This window comes from Heptranchias perlo, unplaced genomic scaffold (assembly GCF_035084215.1).
Source record: "Heptranchias perlo isolate sHepPer1 unplaced genomic scaffold, sHepPer1.hap1 HAP1_SCAFFOLD_88, whole genome shotgun sequence".
In the NCBI taxonomy this organism is placed as follows: Eukaryota; Metazoa; Chordata; class Chondrichthyes; order Hexanchiformes; family Hexanchidae; genus Heptranchias; species Heptranchias perlo.
This window is the reverse complement of record NW_027139918.1, coordinates 1,601,413-1,625,172: the sequence shown is the minus strand read 5'-3', so window position 1 is coordinate 1,625,172 and position 23,760 is coordinate 1,601,413. Positions and strand designations below refer to the sequence as shown.

Below are 23,760 nucleotides of genomic sequence, written 5' to 3'. Positions count from 1 at the left end.
CACTGCCCTCATCAACCCTCTCTGTTACCTCATCAAAAAACTCTATTAAGTTACTTAAACAATATTTCCTTTAACAAATCTGTGCTGGCTTTCCTTAATTAATCCACACTTGTCCAAGTGACTGTTAATTTTGTCCCAGATTATCATTTCTAAAAGTTTCTCCACTGCCGAGGTTAAACTGACTGGCCTGTAGTTGCTGGGTTTACCCTTACACCCTTTTTGAGCAGAGCTTGGGTGCGTTGGGTTAAGGGCTGTAACAGACCCCAGAGCAGCTCAAGTCGTACTATTCCCACCGGAACTTTTGCAGCATGGAATAAAGATTCAAAAATCTTGAGAATGAACAACAGGAAATGTTACATTTCATTCCTGTTTTTCATCTCCACAAGTCTTAGTATTTTTTGATTCACTCAGATCTAAATCCTTTAAAGCCATTTTATAATATAATTTCACAGTGGACCATTTGGATGTGGGATTGAACCTGGTGAGTCAACCAGTACGAGAAAGGTGAAGGGCGGGGAAGAGACTTCCTTTGTAAGGGACTAACTTAACAATCCCACCAGGCCCAGCCACTGCAACTTTGCAACAGTGGGTATCACCCACATAAAGAGACCAAAGGGACCGGTCCCATGCAGATAGATCACTGGTCCTCCAACTGGGGTGTGGACATTTGAGGAGGCTGCCAGCTAATAACAAGACAACATCATTTTATCTGGTTTGTGCAAAACCAACTTCACATTCACACGGAAATTCTTGCAGACAGTTGTGAGTCGAGATAATCATCTTGTATTATATAACGGTACAACAACAACTTGTATTTATACAATGCCTTTAACATAGTAAAATGTCACAAGGCGCTTCACATGAGCGTATCAGACAGAATTTGACACCAATAAAGGTGTTAGGACAGGTGACCAAAAGCTTGGTCAAAGAGGTAGGTTTTAATGAGCATCTTAAAGGAGGAGAGAGAGGTAGAGAGGCAGAGGGAATTCCAGAGCTTAGGGCCTAGGCAGCTGAAGGCATGGCCCCCAATGGAGAGACGAAGGAAATCGGGGATTCACAAGAAGCCAGAGTTGGAGGAACGCAGAGATCTCGGAGGGTCGTAGGGCTGGAGCTTCCTTGATTTTGAGTCATGGCAGGGTTACCTCTCAGCATGTCCTGGCACCTGTCCTTGAATTATCACCATCTTCCCGTCTTGCAGTCCACCAAATATAGCCCCAGTGAAAGGGATAATCTGAAAGAAAGGGTAAACAGAGTTAGAAGAATACTCAATGCCCCATTTTCTTCCCCATGATTCTGTGGCTGCGGAATTCTCACACAGAAGCAGAAATGGCCCCCTCCCCTCAAGACTCCCCTTCCCAGTGTACCCCCATCCCGCTCCCCCCACCGTAACATTTTTGTTTAAAAATGGCAGTTATTTTTAGCTGGCGAAACACCATAGTCCAAACCTGTGGCGAGATGAGGACGGCTGTAACTCCATAAAAACTGCTGGTTATGTAAACTCATCAAGAGACGGTCACTCCCAGCCCCCTCGTTGCCAAAAAACTTCAATAAAACAGCAATAAAAAGCATCGTCCATGGATTTGTGTTCAGGTGGAACTCTCCGTATTTCAGCTTTAGCAACAGAAGCCCCCTCCCCCACCAAAAAAAAACCCATCAATATGACCAAAGACATTGGGATAATATAACAGATGGGGAGATGGAGGTCTTAACGGCTCAAAATACTAAATAAATTATATGGGGTTTTGACAGGCAAGATTATGTAATGAGACGTGTAAATTGGACATGAGGAAGTGACTGAGGATATAAGCTAGAAACAGGAAAATTATACCACCAAATGGGGTCTAAGGTTATCGCCCTTGGTGATTGTGGGTGAATTTCAGGAATCCGAACAGAAGGGTTTAGGGAAGAGATGTTTGAGAACATCCACGAGTAAGATAAATCACCTGGGCATGATTCACCCAAAGATATCAATCTGGTATCAATATCCATTCTAGTGAAAGTCAGGAAAGTGTAGTTAAGAATAGTTAATTGATAGCTTTCTCTTGGAGATGGCTGTGTCCTTGCCTATACTGAACAATGAGAAAGTTGCATTTGATAAGCCTGGCCACTACCCGAGACACCAGGACAATGCTGGGGGAGATAAACAAAGACCTCCAGACACCCCTGATATTTTAAAAACCTGAAAGCGCAGGAATGGCTTGTATTTGATGTCACGTGTGGCATGATGTTGGGATCACTTGTGCATAAATGTGATATGTTGCAATTAAGGCAACTAGTATGCAAAATGCATGAAGAAGATGCACTGAAGAATGGGTCTCAGGCATGCTCAGTTACTTGATAATACCACCACATGAAATGGTAAATGTGGTTCAGGTGAGTGAGAACATATACTGTATCACTACTGATTTAATTTGATTAATCAAGGCACTCGCACATGGTTCATAGAGAAACCAACTTTGTAATGAAACAATCAGGATAGGGTTAAACACACTGGTATCGAGCCAAGCTGTTCCAGTACAGCTACAACACTGACATCTACTCGACAATGTGGAAAATTGCTCAGGTATGTCCTGTCCATAAAAGCAGGACAAATCCAATTACCGCCCCATCAGTCTTCTCTCAATCATCAACAATGCGATGGAAGGTGTCGTCGACAGTGCTATCAAGCGGCACTTACTCACCAATAACCTGCTCACCGATGCTCAGTTTGGGTTCCGCCAGGACCACTCGGCTCCAGACCTCATTACAGCCTTGATCCAAACATGGACAAAAGAGCTGAATTCCAGAGGTGAGGTGAGAGTGACTGCCCTTGACATCAAGGCAGCATTTGACCGAGTGTGGCACCAAGGAGCCCTAGTAAAATTGAAGTCAATGGGAATCAAGGGGAAAACTCTCCAGTGGCTGGAGTCATACCTAGCACAAAGGAAGATGGTAGTGGTTGTTGGTCGCCAATCATCTCAGCCCCAGGACATTGCTGCAGGAGTTCCTCAAGGCAGTGACCGAGGCCCAACCATCTTCAGCTGTTTCATCAATGACCTTCCCTCAATCATAAGGTCAGAAATGGGGATGTTCGCTGATGATTGCACAGTGTTCAGTTCCATTCGCAATCCCTCAGATCATGAATAAGCCCGAGCCCGCATGCAGCAAGACCTGGACAATATCCAGGCTTGGGCTCATAAGTGGCAAGTAACATTCGCGCCAGAAAAGTGCCAGGCAATGACCATCTCCAACAAGAGAGAGTCTAACCACCTCCCCGCGACATTCAACGACATTACCATTGCCGAATCCCCCACCATCAACATCCTGGGGGTCACCATTGACCAGAAAATTTACTCGACCAGCCATATAAATACTGTGGCCACAAGAGCAGGTCAGAGGCTTGGTATTCTGCGGCGAGTGACTCACCTCCTGACTCCCCAAAGACTTTCCACCATCTACAAGGCACAAGTCAGGAGTGCGATGGATACTCTCCACTTGCCTGGATGAGTGCAGCTCCAACAACACTCAAGAAGCTCGACATCATCCAGGACAAAGCAGCCCGCTTGATTGGCACCCCATCCACCACCCTAAACATTCACTCCCTTCACCACCGGCGCACTGTGGCTGCAGTGTGTACCATCCACAGGATGCACTGCAGCAACTCGCCAAGGCTTCTTCGACAGCATCTCCCAGCCCCGCGACCTCTACCACCTAGAAGGACAAGAGCAGCAGGTACATGGGTTCAACATCACCTCCAAGTCACACACCATCCCGACTTGGAAATATATCGGCCATTCCTTCATTGTCGCTGGGTCAAAACCCTGGAACTCCCTTCCTAACAGCACTGTGGGAGAACCTTCACCACACGGACTGCAGCGGTACAAGAAGGCGGCTCACCACCACCTTCTCAAGGGCAATCTGGGATGAGGAATAAATGCCGGCCTCGCCAGTGACGCCCACATCCCATGAATGAATTAAAAAAAAGAGGGATGTCAATTGAAGAAGAGAAATATATAAAATTGGAATTTCCAATTTAGAGTGAACACCAAAAATTGAAATTTATATTATCCACAATATGAATAACAGTAAAAGAGTACTGGAGGAACTTTTAAGTCCAGGGGATGATTGTTTTGAACCTTGTTTCCAACCAATGGATAGAAATCTGGGTGGTTTCTGGATTGAATAACTAGAATAACTGGATACATTTTAGTAGGAAGGGGTACAGCAACAGAGAGATCTGGGGTTATATATGCCTTAGAGAGGGTGCAGAAGAGATTTCCTTTATTGATTCCAGAGATGAGGGGCTTTAATTACATGGGTAGACTGGAGAAGCTGGGGTTGTTCTCCTTGGAACAGAGACGGTTGCAAGGCGGTTTAATAGAGGTATTCAAAATCATGAAGGGTCTAGTCAGAGTCGATAGAGAGAAACTGTTCCCATTGGCGGAAGGTTCAAGAAGCAGAGGACATAGATTTAAGGTGATTGGCAAAAGAACCAAAGGTGACATGAGGATAAACCCTTTTACACAGCGAGTGGTTAGGAGCTGGAATGCACTGCCCGAGGGGGTGGTGGAGGCAGATTCAATCATGGTCTTCAAAAGGGAATTAGATAAGTACATGAAAGGAAAAGATTTGCAGGGCTATGGGGAAAGGGCGGGGGAGTGGGACTAGCTGGATTACTCTTGCATAGAGCCGGCATGGACTCGATGGGCTGAATGGACTCCTTCCGTTCTGTAACCTTTCTATAATTCCTAGGATGAGGGTTGTCCAATGAAGAGAGGTTGAGTAGAATGGGCCTATACTCTCTGGAGTTTAGAAGAATGAGAGGTGATCTCATTGAAACATATAAGATTATGAGGGGGCTTGACAGGGTCAATGCTGAGAGATTGTTCCCCCTGGCTAGAGATTCTAGAATAAGGGGCATAGTCTCAGAACAAGGAGTTGCCCATTTAAGACGGAGATGAAGAGAAATTTCTCCTCTCAGAGCGTTATGAACCTTTGTAATTCTTTGCCCAAAGAGCGGCGGAGGCTGAGTTGGACAAATATTTGATCAGCAAGGGAGTCAAAGGATATGGCGAAAGGGTGGCAAAGTGGATTTGAGGCCAGAATCAAATCAGCCATTATCTTATTGAATGGCGGAGCAGGCTCGAAGGGCCAAATAGCCTACTCCTGCTCCTATTTCTTATGTTCTTATGATCCCGTATGTTTTTTTAACCGCTTTCTCAACCTGTCCTGCCACTTTTGTGTACATATACCGCCAGGTCTCTCTGTTCCTGCACCCCTTTTAGAATTGTACCATTTAGTTTATATTGCCTCTCCTCATTCTTCCTGCCAAAATGTATCATTTTGCACTTCTCTCCGTTAACTTTCATCTGCCATGTGTTCGCCCATTCCACCAGCCTGTCTATATCCTCTTGACGTCTATCACTATCCTCCTCACTGTTCACTACACTTTCAAGTTTTGTGTCATCTGCAAATTTTGAAATTGTGACCTGTACACCCAAGTCCAAGTTATTAATATAGATCAAATGCAGTAAAAAGCAATGTTTCAGTTTGGACTATGGACTTAATTAGGAGGCAGTCCAATCAGAGAGCTGTAGCTGATAAGAAACTCAGCAACGGACAAAACAAGTTGTCTATGTTCGCTCCAGCCTTGAAGAGGGACCCGCCTTAGAAACACCTTAGATATGGAAAATTAGGGAATGTGAATAAGATTAGAAAGTTAGAGCGGATCTATGGCTACAAGGACAGGCACATGAGGGCTGAATGAGGTAATGTAGAAACATGCAAATTGTCAAGTAGCAGGATGCTGCTGCTCTGCAAGAAACGCTGGGACCAACACCCAGTCTCTGTCCCCCACTGGAGCCCCAATCCCCCCAACCCCTAGTCTCCCTCTCACCACTAGTCTCCCTCTCTCCACCATTCTCCCCGGTCTCCCTCACTCTCCCAGTCTCTCCCTCTGTCCCAAACTCTCTCCCCCCAGTCTCTCCCTCTCTCTCCCTCTCTCCCCCAACCTCCACTCTCCACCAGTTCCCCACCCCCCCCCCACTACCGAACTGCCATGCATTCGTTCAAAAGGGCGGCAAGAATGAATATGAGTGAGACTATTTGCCGGGAAAAAAATGATCAAACAAGCAAATGACTTTCGCAATCATGGTCAGTCACCGGGGGACATCTGCTGGGGCTGGGACCAGGTACATACCGGGCTGTAGATGGGCTGTTGCTCAGACCCTTGCGAGAAAGCCATGCTGCTGGATCTCCGGCTGCCTGTGCGTGCTCCGATCAGAAAGCTCTAGGAGTTGCAGCGATGTTGTTTGAGACTGAAATTCACCTCTTTCCCAATTTAACCGCAGGAACTGACACGTCAAGAGAGCTGACTCCTCCTCAACACAGAAACGAAACTGTGCTTCTGATCCAAAACATCACCAAAGCTTCACAAGGACACAACAGGCCTGTCAAACCACACATCAACGCAGTCAATTTTAAATGTTTTAAATTTATCATGTGACTGATAATCTTTTTATCTCCTCTTGTTAAGGACCATCATTAATTTTCACTCATCACAAAAGAAACACAAAATAACATAGAAATCATAGAAGTTTACAACAACAACTTGCATTTATATAGCGTCTTTAATGCAGTAAAATGTCCCGAGGCACAACACAGAAGGAGGCCATTCGGCCCTTCATGCCTGTTCTGGCCCTCCGAAAGAGCTCTCCACCATTCTTCCCCATAGCCTTTAAAATACATTTTTTGTCAAATATTTATCCCCTTCCCTTTTAAAAGCAATAATTTGCTGTGGCAGGGCATCTAACTGTGTCAAGTTGCCGAAAGTGGGAGCTGATAATGGCGCAGCGAGGGAAATGGGGCGTCTGCGGCCTGAGTGAACAGGGCAAGCAACTGGGTACCTCCTTAACCAATTAGATTGAAGGATTCTGAAATTAACAGCGCATGGACTGAGAAGGAAGTGCAGCAGAGCACAGAGTGAACACCTCAGAGTTTGGTAAGTGTGGGAATTCGGTGAAGTGGGGGAAGGACGTGCTGCTTTGCCTCGCTTTTCCGAACTTTTTCCACAGAGCGGCAGTGGACCTGAGCAGCAGAAGACTGAGATTGGGGAATAAAGGCAGCAGCAGACCTGCAACAAGAGAAAACTACTGTGCGACATCACAGGTGAGGCAGGAGAGACCGAGAGGTGAGCACAATATAAAAGGAGAGACCGAGAGCAGTAGGAGAGTCTGAGAGTCTAAGGCAAGTCATGTCAGCAGAGCTCGCACCCGTGATATGCTCCTCCTGCACTATGTGGGAAGTCATGGACACTACCAGTGTCCCTGGCGACCATGTGTGCAGGAAATGTGTCCAGCTGCAACTACCAGCTAACCGCATTTCAGAGCTGGAGCTGCAGATGGATTCACTGTGGAGCATCGCGATACTGAGACTATCGTGGATAGCACGTTCAGTGAGGTGATCTCACCGCAGGTAAAGATTATGCAGGCAGAAAGGAAATGGGTGACCGCCAGGCAGAGTAATAGGACTAGGCAGGGAGAGCAGGAGTTCCCTGGGGCCATCTCCCTCTCAAACAGATATACCGCTTTGGATACTGTTGGGGGAGATGACTTATCAGGGGAAAGCAGCAAAAGCCAAGTTCATGGCACCACGGGTGGCTCTGCTGCACAGGAGGGGAGGAATAAGAGTGGCAGGGCTATAGTGATAGGGGATTCAATTGTAAGGGGAACTGATAGGCGGTTCTGCGGCCGCAAACGTGACTCCAGGGTGGTATGTTGCCTCCCTGGTGCTAGGGTTAAGGAGGTCACGGAACGGCTGCAGGGCATTCTAGAGGGGGAGGGTGAACAGCCATAGTCGTGGTCCATATCGGTACCAACGACTTAGGAGATAAATTAAAAAGCAGGACCTCAAAGGTAGTGATCTCAGGATTACTACCAGTGCCACGTGCTAGTGAGTATAGGAACAGGAGAATAGACAGGATGAATGCGTGGCTGCAGAGATGGTGTAGGAGGGAGGGATTTAGATTCCTGGGACATTGGGACCAGTTCTGGGGAAGGTGGGACCTGTCCAAGCGTGACGGGTTACACCCGAGCAGGACCGGGACCAATGTCCTCGCGGGGGTGTTTGCTAGTGCTGTTGGGGAAGGGGGATGGGAACCTGAGCGGGGAGACAGAAGGAAGTAAAGTTGAAAGCGGCAAGAGAGGGGAAGACCCTGGGGAAATTTACAATACAAATAGTACAAACAGTTGTTCAAGAACAAGTGAAAGGGAAAAGCGTAGAGCAGCAGAAAGAAAGTGTACTTTAGACACTACAGATAAAGTAAAAACTAGAAGGCATAAGGCGATTAACCCAGCATCAAAGCTGAAGGTCAGGCTAGGGTGTGTGGCCCAACTAAGAGTTCTATATACAAATGCACGGAGTATAAGGAATAAATTAAATGAACTACAGGTTCAAATTCAAATTGAAGGGTATGACATGATAGCTATTACTGAGACTTGGCTGCAGGATGGTCAGGATTGGGAACTAAATATACCAGGTTATAAGGTCTACAGGAGAGATAGAAAAAATGGAAGAGGGGGAGGAGCAGCCTTAGTGATTAGAGATGAAATCACTTCAATGATAAAGGAGGATATAACGAGGGGTAAGCAGCCAACAGAGACCTTATTGGTTGAATTGAGAAATAGGAAAGGATCTAAGACTATAGTGGGAGTTGTGTATAGGACCCCTGGCAGCAGCTCTGAAGTGCTAGATTGTATAAATGCAGAGATTAGACAAGCGTGTAACAAAGGCATAGTGGTCTTAATGGGGGACTTTAACCTTCACGTAGATTGGGAAAAGCAGACTAGCAACTGTCAGAAAGGTAGTGAATTTCTTGAGTGTGTTCAGGATAGTTTTCTACAGCAGTATGTCCTGGAGGCAACAAGGGGGCAAGCCATAGTAGATTTAGTAATGAGTAATGAACCAGATTTAGTTAACGGCTTAACTGTGCCTGAACATCTATAAAATAGTGATCATAACATGATCAAGTTCAATGTAATGTTTGAAAGGGAAAAAAGTGAATCAGCTGCTACGATTCTAGACTTGGGTAAGGCCGACTTCAATGGGATGAGGCAGAGACTGTCCACAGTAAACTGGGCAAATCTGTTAATGGGTAAAATGACTGATGATCAGTGGGAAATGTTTAAAGAAACATTTAACGAGATACAGAACCGGTTTATACCCCTGAGGGGCAAGAACTCTGCTTGCCAAAAAAAACAGCCCTGGACAACTGAAGAGGTAATGGACAGTATAAGACATAAGGAAAGGGCATACAAAAAGGCAAAAAATGGCACAGATCCTGGCTAATGGGAAAAATACAAAGATCAACAAAGGGTCACAAAACAGATAGTAAGAGCGACAAAAAGAGAGTATGAAAAGAAACTTGCAAGGGATATCAAAACAAATACGAAGAACTTTTATAGTTATATTAGGAAAAAGAGGGTGATCAGGAGCAGTGTTGGCCCCTCAAAAACTGAAAGTGGGGATATTGTCATTGACAATGGGGAAATGGCGGACATGTTGAATAATTACTTTGCGTATTTACAGTAGAAAAAAAGGATAGCATGCCGGAAATCCTGAGAAAACTAATATCGAATCGGGGACAGGGACTCGATAAAATTAACATAAGTAAAGCAACAGTAATGAAGAAAATAATAGCACTAAAGAGTGACAAATCCCCAGGACCAGATGGTTTCCATCCCAGGGTTTTAAAGGAAGTAGGTGAGCACATTGCAGATGACCTAACTATAATCTTTCAAAGTTCTCTAGATTCAGGAACTGTCCCTCTAGATTGGAAAATTGCACATGTCACTCCGCTTTTTAAGAAAGGAGAGAGAGGGAAACCGGGGAATTATAGACCAGTTAGCCTAACATCTGTTGTGGGGAAATTGCTGGAGTCTATAATTAAGGATAGGGTGACTGAACACCTCAAGAATTTTCAGTTAATCAGAGAAAGCCAGCATGGATTTGTGAAAGGTAGGTCATGCCTGACAAACCTGATTGAATTTTTTGAAGAAGTGACTAAAGTAGTAGACAGGGGAATGTCAATGGATGTTATTTATATGGACTTCCAGAAGGCATTTGATAAGGTCCCACATAAGAGACGGTTAGCTAAGTTAGAAGCCAATGGAATCGAGGGAAAAGTACGGACTTGGTTAGGAAATTGGTTGAGCGAAAGGCGACAGAGAGTAGGGATAATGGGTAGGTACTCACATTGGCAGGATGTGACTAGTGGAGTCCCGCAGGGATCTGTCTTGGGGCCTCAATTATTCACAATATTTATTAACGACTTAGATGAAGGCACAGAAAGTCTCATATCTAAGTTTGCCGATGACACAAAGATTGGTGGCATTGTCAGCAGTGTAGATGAAAACATAAAATTACAATTGATAGATTAGGTGAATGGGCAAACCTGTGGCAAATGGAATTCAATGTAGACAAATGTGAGGTCATCCACTTTGGATCAAAAAAGGATAGAACAGGGTACTTTCTAAATGGTAAAAGGTTAAAAACAGTGGATGTCCAAAGGGACTTAGGGGTTCAGGTACATAGATCATTGAAGTGTCATGAACAGGTGCAGAAAATAATCAATAAGGCTAATGGAATGCTGGCCTTTATATCTAGAGGACTGGAGTACAATGGGGCAGAAGTTATGCTGCAGCTATACAAAACCCTGGTTAGACCGCACCTGGAGTACTGTGAGCAGTTCTGGGCACCGCACCTTCGGAAGGTTATATTGGCCTTGGAGGGAGTGCAGCGTAGGTTTACTAGAATGATACCCGGACTTCAAGGGTTACGTTACGCGGAGAGATTACACAAATTGTGGTTGTACTCTCTGGTGTTTCGAAGGTTAAGTGGTGATCTGATCGAAGTTTATCAGATATTAAGGGGAACAGATAGGGTGGATAGAGAGAAACTATTTCCGCTGGTTGGGGATTCTAGGAGTCGGGGGCACAGTCTAAAAATTAGAGCCAGACCTTTCAGGAGCGAGATTAGAAAACATTTCTACACACAAAGGGTGGTAGAAGTTTGAAACTCTGTTCCGCAAACGGCAATTGATACTAGCTCAATTGCTAAATTTAAATCTGAGATAGATAGCTTTTTGGCAACCAAAGGTATTAAGGGATATGGGCCAAAGGCAGGTATATGGAGTTGGATCACAGATCAGCCATGATCTTATCAAATGGCGGAGCAGGCACGAGGGGCTGAATGGCGGACTCCTGTTCCTATGTTCCTATGTAAATTAGAGTGGGTGAATTTAATGTCAAATCAGGAACAGAAAGAGAAATAAAGAGAGGGAAAGAAAGATCAGATTAAGAGAGAGAAAAAAAGAAATCGAAAGGAATTTTTAAAAAAAATTAAATGTTAAATTTGACATTTTAAAAATCTCCAACAATTCAAACCTAAAGGAATGAGACTCCACATTTGTAACAGTTAATTTTCAGTGCCAGAGAGGTTGATTGGCAGTAATTAACGCTTATCATGTCCTTAAAAGGTGCTTCGACTTGAAATGACTTGACAAGAAATTTCTGTGGCGAGTTCAGTTCATATCTACCGCACAAATACAGCAACTTCACGCTGTTCAATACTATTTCAATGGTGAGGCAGACAGCAAGATGCCGTTTTCGCAAAGCTAATGTCAGAGCAACGCATCTCGGAAGGCAACTTTTGAATATTTGAGTTTACCGCGCATCTGCCCCACGCCTGAAGTTGCTGCACCATTTGCGCATAAATAACAGTGAGCACCATTAGCCTCACCATTATTTTGACAGCAAAATCTGGCCCAATATGGATTCTGCTTCCCCCACTATTTCAGTTCGGGTATTCCATGTCCTAACAACCCGCTGCTCAAAAATATTTCTCCCTATCTCTCCCTTCATTTATCTGATGATGATCTTAAATTGATGCCCTCCTTACAAACCAGTGGAAAATAGTTCATAACAATAATAATAACATTATTATTCATTTGAAATGTTATAAATATTGTTAATCCAAAACAATCAGGATTACAACAGAGACACTGTACAATCTGTACTGTAAAGTTCAGCTTTATCTTACAGCTGCTATTCTAGATTCTCCATAAATTTTAGCTCATCCAAAACTCTGCTGCCCGTATCCTAACTCGCACCAAGTCCCGTTCACCCACCACCCCTGTGCTCGCTGACCTACACTGACTCCTGGTCTGGCAACGCCTCAGTTTTAAAATTCTCATCTTCGTTTTCAAATCCCTCCATGGCCTCGCCCCTCCCTATCTCTGTAACCTCCGCCAGTCCTGCAACCCTCCGAGATCTCTGCGTTCCTCCAATTCTAGCCTCTTGTGCATTCCCGATTTCCTTTGCCCCACCACTGACAGATGTGCCTTCCGCTGTCTAGACCCTAACTTCTGGAATTCCTTCTATAAACCTCTCTGCCTCTCTACCTTGCTATTCTCCTTTAAGGCACTCCATAAAACCGACCTCTTTGACCAAGCTTTTGATCACCTGTCCTAATATCTCCTTATGTGTTTGGTGTCAAATTATGTCTGATCACGCTTCTGTGAAGGGCCTTAGGACGTTTTACTATGTTAAAGGCGCTATATAAATGCAAGTTGTTGTTGTTGTAAACAGATGGCAGTTAATCAGGGTTCAAAACCTTTCCATTTGTTGCATTAATTTTAAGTAAAAGGGTGAATTTGAATGAGTGCAAAGATTTCCTGCTGCTATGCTGTTTCCTGGTTTGCCTGTATCAGCATGTGGTGAACCAAGGTTTCAGGATCAGTGTCCGAGTGAAGGAACTGGGAATAATTTGTGTGACCTGTCTCCCCATATTTGAGATTAAAAGAAACGGCATAATGCTGGAAATCTGAAATAAAAGCTAAAAACGCTGGGAACACATATCTGATGAAGCAGACTCCAATAAGATTGCAACAAGGACACTGCTGACATCGCCATTTCTTTTTTCCCCTTTATATTACAGTCCAGTCTTTAATGACTACAGCAGCATCGCTGCCATCTGGTTAGTAGAGAACCTCCTCGGGACGTGGTTTTCTAAGTTTCCCCAATTATACTGGGGTGGGTTCAATGTAAATGGATGCCATCGAAGGTTAGGTCACTTTTCCTGGCCCCAGGTGTTAAAAACTCTCGTTGCTCGCCCAACACTAGGGAAGGTCTGTGCCATAAGAAGAAGGCCCCAATCTGGATTTTAAGACATTTCTACATTGAGGAAATCCCGTCGCCAGCTCACACTTGGTACCCCCATCATTGCTGACAATGTTTACTATGTAGCAGCGGCAACCGTGGCTCAGTTGGTAACACATTTCGCCTCTGAGTTAGAAGGCTATAGGTTCAAATCCCACTCCAGAGACTTGAGCACAAAACCAGGCTGATTGAGGGAGTGCTTCACTGACAGAAGTGCTATCTGTCAGATAAGGCGTTAAACCGAGGCCCTGTCTGCCCTCTCAGGTGGATGTAAAAGATCCCATGGCACTGTTGGAAGAAGAGCAGGGGAGTTCTCTCTGGTGTCCTAGCCAATATTTATCCTTCAACCAACAACACTACAACAAATGTTCTGGTCAGTATCACGTTGTTGTTTGTGGGAGCTTGCTGTGAAGTGTCGAGAACCAGAGGACACAGATTTAAGGTGATTGGCAAAAGAACCAAAGGCGACATGAGGAAAAACTATTTTACGCAGCAAGTAGTTATGATCTGGAATGCGCTACCTGAAAGGGTGGTGGATGCAGATTCAATTGTGGCTTTCAAAAAGGAATTGGATAAATATTTGAAGAGAAAAAAATTGCTGGGTTTTGGGGAAAGAGCGGGGGAATGGGACCAACTGGATTGCTCTTACAAAGAGCTGGCACAGGCTCGGTGGGCCAAATGGCCTCCTTCTGTGCTGTGACAATTCTATGATTTTATGTGTACAAATTGGCTGTGCGTTTCCTAAATTACAACAATGGCTACCCTTCAAGGTTAACTGAAAGAATGTATTTCTTTCATTCTTTTAGTTAACCTTGAAGGGAGCTGTATACATCCCTTCCAGTTTTGTGATCGATCCATGCCACATTTTGTCATTGACACTGGGTACCTCTGTTTAGAGACGCCCAGTAGCTGCATGTGTGTTCCTGGAATTTTTTGTTTTTATTTCAGATTTCCAGCTTTTGCCGTTTCTTTTAATCTCAAGCTTTCTGATATGGGGTTAATAAACAGGTCGCACAAAATATTCCCAGTTCCTTCACACTAAACCTGAAACCTTGGTTCATCACATGCTGATACAGGCAAACCAGGAAACTGCACAGCAGCAGGAAATCTTTGCACTTATTCAGGTACACCCTTCTACTTAAAATTAATGGAACAAATGGAAAGGTTTCGAACCCTGAATAACTGTTTATAACAACAACTTGCATTTATATAGTATCTTTAACATAGTAAAACATTCCAAAACAACTCGGTCACATCACCCCATAATCTTCAATACTCAAGGAAATACAAGCTAAGTCTATGCAACCTGTCCTCATAATTTAACCCTTTTTAGCCCCATTATTAGTCTGGTGAATCTGCACTACACCCACTCAAAGGTCAATATATCCGTCCTGAGCTGCAGTGCCCAAAACTGAACACAGTAATCCAAACGCAGTTTAAACCATAGCTTTATACAACTGTAGCGCTTCTTGTAGGACCCGTGTTCCATGAACACCCCAGTGTTTCACTCGCCATGTGCTGACTTCACAGCGAGCCCAACGTGGCGCTAACCAGCAGGAAGGGCCCTTCACCAGCATTATCTAAAGGCATCATACACGACTTACAGGCTAGTTGCTGGTTTAGTATTTCTGGCCACTGCTTGACTTCTAGGTATTTTTTGCTGTCTTGTATCATTCTGCAAAGTTCATTTTGTCTGCAGAGAGAGAGTGGTTTTGATGCTTTTGCTCTGTTGTTGCTCTTTGCCTCACAAACAGTCTGATTGCAGACATGGGTGATCTGGTTGGGCTGCCTTTGGGGCTGGAGGATGAGCAGGGAGCATCAAGGAAGACATCACAGGCCAGGAGAAGATGCTGGAAGAGGGAGGAAGAGGAGATGGGCACTCTACAGGAGGCCATATCCACAGCGGGTCTTCAGGGAGCAATTCTCCTACATCAACTTTACTGAAGTGCAGTGTATGAAGCGCCTTCGCTTTACCAAGGAGGCTGTCACTGAGCTATGAGACTTCCTGTAGCCACAACTCCAGGCTCAAACCAGGGCATGGACAGCACTGCCTGTGGCTGTCAAGGTCACCATTGCACTGAACTTTTATGCCACGAGCTCCTTTCTCAGGCTGCAACAGGTAACCTCAGCAACATCAGTCCGCAGTATGCCGATGTATCAGGCGGGTCAGCAAGGCTCTCCACACCAGGAGAAACACATCTCCTTCCCTTTGGACAGAGCGAATCAGGACAACAGAGCACCACGTTTCACATGCATGGCAGGCTTCCCCAGGATGCAGGGTGCCATTGACTGCACACAGATTGCCTTGCGTGCTCCCTATCACCAGCCTGGCATCTTTATCAATCAAAAGGGATTCCACTTCCTCAACGTACAGTTGGTATGCGACCACAGAGAGCGCATCATGCAGGTCTGTGCATGCTATCCTGGCAGCAGTCATGCCTCTTTCATCCTGCGCCAGTCCTCTATGCTGCCTTTATCCATAGAATCATACAGCACAGAAGGAGGCCATTCAGCCCATCGTGTCTGTTCCGGCTCTTTGAAAGAGCTATCCAATTGGTCCCACTCCCCTGCTCCTTCCCCACAGCCCTGCAAATTTTACCCCTTCAAGAATCTAACCAATTCTCTTTTGCTCAGTTTGCTTTCATAGTATCATAGAATCATAGAAAGGTTACATCACGGAAGGAGGCCATTCGGCCCATCGAGTCCGTGCCGGCTCTATGCAAGAGCAATCCAGCTAGTCCCACTCCCCCGCCCTATCCCTGTAGCCCTGCAATTTTTTTCCTTTCAAGTACTTATCCAGTTTCTTTTTGAAGGCCATGATTGAATCTGCCTCCACCACCCCCTCGGGCAGTGCATTCCAGATCCTAACCGCTCGCTGCGTAGAAAAGTTTTTCCTCATGTCACCTTTGGTTCTTTTGCCAAACACCTTAAATCTATGTCCTCTGGTTCCTGACCCTTTTGCTAGTGGGAACAGTTTCTCTCTATCTACTCTGTCTAGACCCTTCATAATTTTGAATACCTCTATCGAATCTCCTCGCAACCTTCTCTGTTCCAAGGAGAACAATCCCAGCTTCTCCAGTCTATCCACGTAACTGAAGTCCCTCATCCCTGGAATCATTCCAGTAAATCTTTTCTGCACCCTCTCTAAGGCCTTCACATCTTTCCTAAAGTGCGGTGCCCAGAACTGGACACAATACTTCAGTTGTGGCCAAACCAGTGTTTTATGAAGGTTCAGCATGACTTCCATACTTTTGTACCCTATCCCTCTGTAAAGCTCAGGACCTTGTATGCTTTTTGAACCGCTTTCTCAACCTGCCCTGCCACCTTCAACGATTTGTGTACATAAACCCCCAGGTCTCTCTGTTCCTGTACCACTTTTAGAATTGTGCCCTCTAGTTTATATTGCCTCGCCTCGTTCTTTCGACCGAAATGTATCACTTTGCATTTTTCTGCATTAAATTTCATCTGCCATGAGTCTGCCCATGCCACCAGCCTGTCTATATCCTCTTGAAGTATATCACTATCCTCCTCACTGTTTACTACCCTTCCAAATTTTGTGTCATCTGCAAATTTTGAAATTGAACCTGTACACCCAAGTCCAAGTCATTAATATGTATCAAGAAAAGTAGTGGTCCCAGCAACGACCACTGGGGAACATCACTGTACACCTCCCTCCAGTCCGAAAAACAACCGTTCACCACTACTGTCTGTTTCCTGTCACTTAGCCAATTCTGCATCCATGTTGCTACTGCCCCTTTTATTCCATGGGCCGCAATCTTGATGATAAGTCTACCATGTGGCACTTTATCAAACGCCTTTTGAAAGTCCATATTCACCACATCAACTGCATTGCCCTCATCTATCCTGTCTGTTAACTCATCAAAAAACTCTATCAGGTTAGTTAAACACAATTTGCCTTTAACAAATCCGTGCTGGCTTTCCCTAATCAATTTCTTTCTTTTTAATATTTCTCCTTTTCAATCTCCGATCCCAACCAGGCCACCAAGTTACCGACTGGATATTGGGTGACAACAGTTATCCCGTCAGGACATGGATCATGACTCCTGCTCATTGAGGAGTACTTCAACTAAATCAGCCCTCCCATTCCCCATTCACCAGCAGTCCCACAATCCTTACCTCTCTTCTTGCGACCACCATCAGATTGCCTTCCTTCACTCCAAACTCACTGGTCTTACCCTCACTTCACTACAAAGACAAATACCAGATCAAAAAATAAATTTATAAATAAAATGAAGACAGCTTTGATAGAAAAGAGTGACTCATCACCCTTGTGCAAGACCTTCGTGCCTATCGTGTGTGCTCGTTTTAGTATCCTGATGCTCTTACAAGGTGTTTCCCCAGTGTCTACGAGAACACCCCGCTCCGACTGATCAATGTGTACGCCCCAACCCTCAGGAACGAGCGGATGGAGGTCTTCCAGCACCTCCCAAAACAGCTGGTGTCCTCCAGACCGATCGTTCTTGCCAGAGACTTCAACTGCATCATTGATGCGGCTGGATGATCCAGCAGGGGCAGCGGTATCGTAGACACCACGTCCAAACTCCTGATAGAGGCGGTGAAAGACACAAAGCTCCGTGATGTCTTCAGCCACCTTGCAGACAGTGCGCCGTAGAGATACACCGAGTCCATCCGATCCAGGATAGATGACGGTGGATAGGCAATGGCTAACATTTAAGGAACGAATGCATGAATTGCAACAGTTATACATTCCTTTCTGGTGCAAAAACACAAAAGGAAAAGCTGCCCAACCATGGCTAACAAAAGAAATTAAGGATAGTATTAGATCCAAAGAGGAGTCACATAAAGTTGCCAGAAAAAGTAGCAAACCTGAGGATTGGGAACAGTTTAGAATTCAGCAAAAAAGGACCAAGAAGTTGATTAAGAGGGGAAAAATAGAGTAGGAGAGTAAACTTGCAAGGAACATAAAAGTGGACTGTAAAAGCTTCTACAAGTATGTAAAAAGCAAAAGATTAGTGAAGACAAATGTAGGTCCCTTACAGTCAGAAACGGGAGAATTTATAATGGGGAACAAGGAAATGGCAGAACAATTAAACAAATACTTTGGTTCTGTCTTCACGGAAGAGGGCACAAATAACTTCCCAGAAATGCTAGGGAACCAAGGGACGAGTGAGAAGGAGGAATTAAAGGAAACTAGTATTAGTAAAAAAAAGTGCTGGAGAAATTAATGGGACTGAAAGCCGATAAATCCCCAGGGCCTGATAATCTGCATCCCAGAGTACTAAAAGAGGTAGCCATGGAAAAAGTGGATGCATTGGTTGTTATCTTCCAAAATTCTACAGATTATGGAACAGTTCCTGCAGATTGGAGGGTGGCAAATGTAACCCCACTATTTAAAAAAGGAGGGACAGAGAAAACAGGAAACTGTTAGCCTAACATCAGTAGTAGGGAAAATGCTAGAGTCTATTATAAAGGATGTGATAATAGGACACTCAGAAAATATCAACGGGATTAGACAAAGTCAACATGGATTTATGAAAGGGAAATCATGTTTGACAAACCTACTCGAGTTTTTTGAGGATGTAACTGGTAGAATAGATAAGGGAGAACCAGTGGATGTGATTTATTTGGATTTTCAGAAGGCCTTTGATAAAGTTCCACATGAGAGGTTAGTGTACAAAATTAAAGCACATGCGATTGGGGGGAATATACTGGCATGGATTGAGAATTGGTTAACAGACAAACAGAGAGTAGGAATAAATGGGTCTTTTTCGGGGTGGCAGCCAGTGACTAGTGGGGTACCGCAGGGATCAGTGCTTGGGCCCCAGCTATTCACAATACATATCAATGATTTGGATGAGGGAACCAAATGTAATATTTCCAAGTTTGCTGACGACACAAAACTAGGTGGGATCGTGAGTGGTGAGGAGGATGCAAAGAGGCTTCAAGGCGATTTACACAAGTTGAGTGAGTGGGCAAATACATGGCAAATGCAATATAATGTGGATAAATGTGAAGTTATCCACTTCAGAAGGAAAAACAGAAAGGCAGAGTATTATTTAAAGGGTGATAGATTAGGAAATGTTAATGTACAAAGGGACCTGGGTGTCCTTGTACACCAGTCACTGAAAATAAACATGCAGGTGCAGCAAGCAGTTAGGAAGACAAATGGTATGTTGGCCTTCACTGCAAGAGGATTTGAGTACAGGAGCAAGGATGTTTTACTGCAGTTGTACAGGGCCTTGGTGAGACCACATCTGGAGTATTGTGTGTAGTTTTGGTCACCTTACCTAAGAAAGGATATTCTTGTCATAGAGGGAGTGCAGCGAATGTTCACCAGACTGATTCCTGGGATGGCAGTACTGTCGTATGAGGAGAGATTGGGTTGACTCGGCCTGTATTCACTCGAGTTTAGAAGAATGAGAGGGGATCTCATTGAAACATATAAAATTCTGACAGGGCTAGACAGATTCGATGCAGGGAGGATGTTTTCCTTGGCTGGGGGGTCCAGAACGAGGGGTCACAGTCTCAGGATACGGGGTAGGACATTTAGGACTGAGATGAGGAGAAATTTCTTCACTCAGAGGGTGGTGAACCTGTGAAATTCTCTACCACAGAAGGCTATGTAGGCCAAGTCACTGAATATATTTAAGAAGGAGCTCGATAGATTTCTAGACACAGAAGGCATCAAGAGGTATGGAGAGAGAGCAGGAATATGGTATTGAGATAGAGGATCAGCCATGATCATATTGAATGGCAGAGCAGGCTCGAAGGGCTGAATGGTCCTCCTATTTTCGATGTTTCTATGTTTCTATGTAGAATTGTTCAAGGTCAGATCCACCGACATCCAGCCAGTGTTCTTCTCTGACCGTTGCCTCCTACTGGCCGACTGTCAATCGCAGGAGGACCAGAGAGCGGGCAGGGGGATATGGAAGCCGAACGTGAGACTGTTGACCCCGGAGAACAGCGAGGAACTAATGAGGGATTACACAGGTTGGAGAACCGTGAAACCCCTCTTCGACTCCACGGTGCACTGGTGGGAAGCGATCAAGGCCAACGTCAAGAGGTTCGTCATCCGCAAAGGTGTTCAGAAGGCAAGAGAGAAACAGAGGGAAGTGTCACAACTCGAGAAAAGCATACAGGATCTGCTCCAGCCGCAGTCGATGGGGGTCAATGTCAGGGAGGAACTCCGAGAGGTGAAGGGCCAGCAAGACTCGCTCTTCGCCTCCGAGGCTTCATAGATCATCTTCCGGTCCAGAGTCCGCTCTGTGCAGCAGGGCGAGAAATGCTCGCGTTTCTTCTTCCAAATGCTGCACAGAGAGACCTCTGTGATCAGCAGCCTGAAAGAGGAAGATGGCTCGCTGACGTCCTCGCAGGCCACATACTGAGGATCAGTAAATCCTTTTATGCCGGGCTGTACGACACGTAGCCCGCAGACAGCACGGCCTCCCAGTCCTTCCTGTCCTCTATCACGGAGGTCTTAGAGGACAGCGAGAGGCAGAGCATGGATCAGCCACTGACTTTGGATAAGCTGACAAAGGCAGTCCAGTCCCACGAGAAGAGACGGCATACCGGTCGAATTGTACTCAGCTCTGTGAGACTGGATAGGCCCAGACCTACTGGAAGTGCACAGGGGTATGCTTCTGGCATGCAGCATGTCAGAGTCCATGAGTAAAGGCATCATCACCCTCATCTACAAGCGGAAGGGGGAGAGGGAAGAAATCAGAAATTGGTGACGCATTTCCTTGCTAAATGTCAACTACAAGATTCTGTCTTGTAGTTGACATTTAGCAAGGAAGTCTGCTCTGGAGTGGGTGATCCACCCGGATCAGATCTGCATCGTACCCGGCAGGAAGATCTCTGATAGCCTTGCGCTGTTCAGGGATACGATCGCCTATGTACAGGACAGGGGGTGAACAACTGTCTCATCAGCCTAGACCAGGAGAAGGCCTTCGACAGAATATCCCACACGTATTGATGGACATGCTCTCCAAAATGGGTTTTGGGGAGGGAATCTGCAATTGGATCCGACTGATCTACGCGGACATCCATAGTCCGGTCGTAATCAAAGTGTAGGAGTCATAGAGCTTTCTGATCAGATCTGGAGTCAGGCAGGGCTGTCCTCTCTCCAGGGTCTTGTTCGTATGTTGTATCGAGCCGTTTGCCGAGTCCATCAGGAATGACCCAGGTATAAGCGGGGGGGGGGGGGGGGGGAGGGGTGGTGACGATCCCAGGCAGCGGAGGCTCTCAGGTTAAGGCCTCCCTGTACGTGGACAATGTCACCGTCTTCTGCTCTGACCAGCAGTCGGTCACACTGATGGGCATCTGCGACCGTTTCCAGCTGGCCTCAGGGGCCAGAGTGAACTGAAATAAAAGCGAGGCCATGTTCTTTGGCAGGTGGGTGACCCAATTCTTTGTCCCCTTCACCATCAGATCCAACTACCTGAAGGTTCTGGGGATCTGGTTCAGGAGGCCCCAGGCCTGCACAAAGAACTGGGAGGAGCAGATTGCCAAGACCAAACAGAAGCTTGGTATGTGGGTCGGGCGATCCCGGCAGGAACCTGGTGATAAGGTGTGAGGTACTCGCAGTGTTGCTGTACGTGGGCAGGGTCTGGCCCATTCCCCACAACTCCGCCATCACAGTCACCCGAGCTATCTTCCACTTTGTCTGGAGGTCCAAGTTAGAACGAGTCCACAGGGCCACCATGTATAACCCCCAGACAAAGGGGGAAAGAGCGTCCCCAACGCCACTCTGATCCTGATGGCCACCTTTGTGTGTGGCTGCCTCGGGATGTATGTAGAGCCGCAGTACACAAACACCAAGTGTCACTTCGTGCTGCGTTTCTACCTGTCCAACACACTGAGAAGGCTGGGTCTGGCCACGCTGGCCGAGCAGGACATCCTGTCCAGCTGGACCGTCCCCACCCACCTGTCTCAGGTGGAGAAGATCCTGAGGAGGAACCCCTTCGACCACAAGGCCGTCAGACAGTGGCCGACACAAAACGTGCTCAGAGTCCTGCAAGGAACGGAGAGAGTGGACTCGATCAGTTTCTTCCCCGACCAGATGGTCGATGCTATTTGTCAGAACATCTCGTTGCCGGAACTGACCAACAGGCACCAGATGTAGCCTGGACGGTGGTGAGAAAGGCCCTCCCAGTGCGGTCCTTCCAACACGCACGGAACCTCAGCGCCACCGCGAGCTGCCCTCGAGGCTGTGGCAGGGAGGAGACTGTCGTCCACCTCCTGATGGGCTGCCCCTTCGCGCAGAGGGTGATGTGTTGGTATCTGTCCCGGTTCATCCCAAACAGCTCGGTAACACAGGACACTGTGCTCTACGGACTATTCCCCGGGGCTCACACCGAGACGGACATCACCTGCGGATGGAAGACCATCAACTTGGTGAAGGAGGCCCTTTGGTCCGCCCAAAACCTGCTGGTCTTCCAGCTGATGTAGCTGTCCATGACCGAGTGTTGCCGACTGGCACACTCCAAGGTCAAGGAGTACGTGCAGCGGGACGCACTTAAGCGAGGTGTGACCTACGCAAAGGCTCTATGGGGAAAGGCCACCGTGTAAAGTCACCCCACCTTGTATTGTACAGAATGTATTTGAAAATATGTAGTGTTTTAAAACTGTAACAATAAGATCATAGTGTGTCCGATTTGCACTGTATTGTTTTGAAGTGCTGTGCTCCATTTTGTACCCTTTATTTGAACTGTTTGTAGACTGTGTGTATCTTTAAATTTTTTGGAATAAAGCATATTTTGAAATTTGAAAAAAAGCTTCCCCAGTGGTTACAGCTTGTGAGGTGGAAGGCTGCTCCGCTTCTATTGAGGACACTTCACATAGTCTTGGAGGACGACATTGAGCAGCTGTGGGCCTAGAAGGCCCGGCTGTAGTATCTCAGCGTGGGTTGCAGCAGTCTGCTCCTGAGGACTGAGAGACTGCAGCGGCGGAGTGTCTGCCCCAGGGGAGCGGGCAGTTTGTGCTGCCATGGAAACTATCAGAGCTGTCATAAGAGGCTCCATCATAGCGGGTTCCACTGCGCTGTTGAAGGATCTGACCACTTGGTCCATGTTGGGCAGAATGGTCTCCATGATCTGCGCAAATTCTTGAGACAAGTTGGAGTTGGACGCTTCCATGCTCTGAGACACTGTGCACAAGCTCTCTGACAGGCTGCCCTGTGCACCAAGCATTTATCAGTATATGTCCATCCATCTCCTTCAGTAATAAAAACAGAAAATGTTGGAAACACTCTGCAGGTCAGGCAGCATCTGTGGAGAGAGAAACAGAGTTAAAGTTTCAGGTCGATGACCTGTTCTGATGAAAGGTCATCGACCTGAAACGTTAACTCTGTTTCTCTCTTCGCCGATGCTGCCTGACCTGCTGAGTGTTTCCAGCATTTTCTGTTTTCATTTCAGATTTCTAGCATGATAGTATTTTTGTTTTTGCAAATCTCGATGTTCTGTTTTCTTTGCTGTTTGCTCTGCTTTCTGCTGTTCTGAGCTGCTTATCTTGATAGATTGCCCAATAGTGTCCAGCAGCCTCTTTCTGTGCCGGCTCGCTGTGGAAGAGAGGGAGACTTTATCCT

General features: G+C 46.0%; 1 pseudogene; it reads right to left on the bottom strand.

Annotated features, from left to right (window-relative positions):
• The window catches only part of LOC137319604 (galectin-8-like), a 28,929-nt pseudogene extending 22,706 nt beyond the window's left edge, over positions 1 to 6,223 (bottom strand).
• Positions 6,224 to 23,760: the final 17,537 nt, after the last annotated feature.